The sequence below is a fragment of the Dendroctonus ponderosae genome, unplaced genomic scaffold, assembly GCF_020466585.1.
Source record: "Dendroctonus ponderosae isolate FM_Combo_2020 unplaced genomic scaffold, Dpon_F_20191213v2 Dpon_F_20191213_1, whole genome shotgun sequence".
Classification (NCBI taxonomy): Eukaryota; Metazoa; Arthropoda; class Insecta; order Coleoptera; family Curculionidae; genus Dendroctonus; species Dendroctonus ponderosae.
The window spans coordinates 1,795,823-1,799,810 of record NW_026017110.1 but is presented as its reverse complement, the minus strand read 5'-3'; the positions used below and the strand labels follow the sequence as shown (position 1 = coordinate 1,799,810).

Sequence of the window (3,988 nt, the reverse complement as noted above, 5' to 3'; positions counted from 1 at the left end):
GAATTGTGGAAAAGTGCATTAAGTAGAAATTATTCAATATGTGGGTATAAACTTTTGGAGCTCCAGGGTCTACGCCAATAAGAAAGTTAGATTTTTTGTGTGGAATAAAACGAGTCCATACCTGTTCAGCGACAGGAGAAATGAAAAAGTGGGCAGCGCTGCCGCACAAAATCCTGCTGCCGCTCCGTCTTCAGACAGCCGTAAAATCGTGGTTCGAGTAGATCTCTGTGCAGAGAGCGCGAGTTTTCGGTGTTCACAGGAAAAGTGCAGTTTTCCGATTAAAAGTCGCTTTTCAGTGTGATGCTGACAAAGAGAAGGGCTGTTTTTGGACAGGCCGTCGATCTGCCAGACCCCGATCGTGCCATTTGAATTGCACGCGAAATTATTGGAGAAATTTGCGGGCCTTAACAGCGCCAGGTAAGCAACCGACAACTAAAATGAGCAGTTTTGCTATTAGTTCAGGTCAATTTTCCTGAAAAGGAGTGAGAAAATTCAAAGTTTTCAACTTACCATTTCAAGGGCGCATTGCTGATGCATCTTGCACAAACACAGGTGTAACAACAAAGGACGCACACAGATACAGTTTTAACTCGAAAATGTGGTGTTTAAACCACATCAAGCACTACATTTCCAGTTTAAAAAATAATGCGGTCCAGACCTTGACATTTAAGATAAGTCAGTGATAACTCATCTTTGGCAGCAAATGTCAAAATTTGCATTTGTTTCTATCAGCATAATAAGAAGAAAAAAGATGGCCTCTAATTGCTCAAAGTAACTGACGCACTCCACGAGGCAACTTTCGAAAATTGTCATACCAGTTAACAAAATAAATTTTTTGACAATGAGTATTTATAGAAAAGTTGTATTTTTTACTTTTTGGGGCTAAAAATAGACTCTACTGTTGATTGAAGGAAACATAAACAAACATTTGCGTTTTATGTTATTATGAGCACATATTCAAACACCCGATAAAACGTGTAAATTTCCAGCTTGACCGATAATTGAATTAAATTTGCCACACAAAAAATTGCAATTTTGTTTATTACAAATTAAAATCAAATCCTGGGTTCTTGAAGAACCCAGGATTTGATTTTAATTTGGAATTGAAACACAGTCAGGAAAGTACGTACAATTTTGTTTATTGTGCACATCTACGCCCTACAACAATTTTATTGGGAAAATTAATTTTGTAAATGTCTGTGCTAAAAAAATGCGGACTGGGTTCATATAATATTAAAGGTATTTTTTTTTAGTTGAATATTTTTATCTTGAATTTATTTAAGTTCAACGCGCATCTGTGTATTCGGCGCGTCACCCAATAAATCAAGCCCAAAACTCTTCAAATCTTAAACAGACACCAAGATCTAAACCGATTTTTTGTCTATTAGCGCTATTGCTTTTGTTTCTTTCAGGCGTTTAGCCAAAATTCTATGTTGCTTATAGAAGATATCAAGGTTGCAAATGTTTACAGTCAACGAGCATTTCGGGACACTTCCAGATCTTGAATGCTATTTAGCTGAAAATAGAATGACACACGATTTATTTAGTGTGTGGCCACTTTAAAATCCTTTATAAACAGCGTGACAATGAATTTAAGTATCAAATGTTATTATCAATCGAACTGGGAAATAATAAAGCAGAGATTTAATTGTTTTTTGCAAATCTGTGTGGTGCACATTAGCGTCGGTTGATTATGAAAGACGCTAATAACACAAATAATTACAAGAATCTCTGGCTCATTTTCGGGCTTTGCGACTAATTAGTAGCAAGGAAGTAGCAAGTCATTGTAAATTATCCAGCGAATTTTTCGATTATTCACAGCATTCCACTGCTATTTTATGATCTACCGAAGAATTTTTAATTAATTGATTAACTAAATTGCGGGGTTTTTGCTTGATTTTTCCAATCCACATCGAAGCCTTTTAAGTACCTAATGCTCAAACTACTTCGGTCTGCTTCAAACACATGGTTTATTGTACTGTTGGAACATTCATCTATCAGTCCTGGAAAAACACGCCCTGTGTAATTGTTATCGATAACTAATAACAAAAGCTCCGGGTTTATATCCTTGTCTGGATTATTATTGTTGTTTCCTTTATGGTTATTTGAACAAGGGACATTTTAATTGGAATTTAATCTAGCATTGAAGCTGATGAAGCAATTTGATTGGGAGAGGAACTGAGCTAGAAGTCCGTGGCGTCTCACTCTCAGTGAATAGGGAGTGGAGGGTCACACATGACGATGTTCTAGTAGAAATTTGAAAACTTAAGTCTCAAGTAATTAAGGAAATTAACTGCAAACGACTGATTAAAATTCGTATGTAAATGGGTCAGCACGTGTAAAGCATCACGTACACATTCGGCACGCCCATAATTGAGTCCTAACGCCAGATGAAGCGATAATCTGCTGGACTTTAACTCACTTTCCTCACTTATGACCTTCTGGGTTTTTTGACTCCGCATCAAAGGCTCATAACTTGAGTATCTAGTCCAATTATTTGCTGCAATTTATTATTTTTAATATCTGAGTCCTTAACTCATTTATCAATTACCTGGCAATTACGAGTACAGTTCTTTGATCCAGGCCATAAACGGAGTCAATAGCGTAATTTTCAGATATTATTTATTGCCGCCAAGTGACGCATTTTGCAATAATTTTTTACTCTTTTGGAATAATGCATCGACTGAAATAATGCGCAAATACAACACGAGGATGCGATTAGCTTTACAAAGCGGAATTGTTCCATTGGAAGCCTATATGGAAATTGACCTTAAATCTGGTAGTAGCGCGGTTTACTTGGGCTTAAACTGAGAATAACTTTTGAAAAAATGGATCCGATTAGAACAGCCACTTCCTGATTATGCATGCAGGGAGCAGGGAGAGCATGCGACTCTCAGTTATTTCAAATATGCGCATGCATACCTTGAAACTACCTGCAATTTGCACTATTAGGAGCACAAAGTTGGCATTTGTTTAAACGTAAACACCTTTATATTTAGAAAGAACATTCGCAATGTACCGTTTTATTAATAAAGTCCAAGTTATACGTAGTGGCGTTGTGCGATTATAACGTTCTTCTATTAACTTCCACTCATTAGTATCGCTTGCATATTCATTATGCATTCATTATACTACTATTGAAATAGATTTTTTTAGATTTCCCCAACTTGTTTACCGCATTTGCTTCCTGCTTAACTGGGAAAAACATTAATCGAGCTCAATTAGTTTATATAATTTCATAAATTCTAATGCCTCACCTGATCAACCAAAGAGCGTCAACCGAACGTAGCGGTTTCCACAAACTTTAGCGTTTAAAAATGCATCACTCCCAACCTAGGGCCGATACCAGCTTGAATTTTCCACACCCTATAAAGTGCTGTTTCTGCTTCATTTTGACCAAATTTTATTGACATCTGGGGTTTAACTGATTTTTCTAAAGCAACTTTGGTTGTTGGTAAACGTCTAAACGCCGTGAAAATGACCCGAACACTTTGGAAAAAGGGCAGGCCCCAAACTAGTGCAAGCATCAACTTGAGTTTTTAGCACAGTGAAAAACAATGTTTGGGCTTTAAACAGACAAACTCTTATTTCCATCGGTGTTTCACTTGATTTTTTAGAAGCTGCTTTGCTTCTCGGAACATATCTAGGCCCAGTGAAATAGTCCGCAAATTTTAAAAATTGCCATCTCCCAAACTAGTACAAGTGCAAATCTGAAATTTGAGCACAATAAAACGAGGTATTTGAACTTTAAAATGGCAAAAATTCATTTGGATCCGGGCTTGGACTGATTTTCAGACGCTTCTTTACTGGAGGAGGTAAATTGCTAGACACGGCGAAACGGACGCGCGAACCTTAAAAATATCCCAACTAGCAAACCAGAACCAGTAACAACTTGAACGTTCCCAGTAACCTGGAAACTGGTGTTTAAGCTTCAAATTGGACAATTTTCATTTGAATCTGAGACTCGCCTGAATTTCTAGAAGCTATT

At 37.1% G+C, this 3,988-nt stretch overlaps 1 protein-coding gene across 1 annotated transcript in view; it reads left to right on the top strand.

Moving 5' to 3' along the window:
- Positions 1–124: 124 nt before the first annotated feature.
- Positions 125–3,988, top strand: part of LOC125502516 — a 49,518-nt gene continuing 45,654 nt past the window's right edge. Inside the window, exon 1 of the mRNA XM_048660887.1 lies at positions 125–417. The gene's annotated coding sequence lies outside the window, so the exon portion shown is untranslated. The remainder of the gene's footprint in view (positions 418–3,988) is intronic.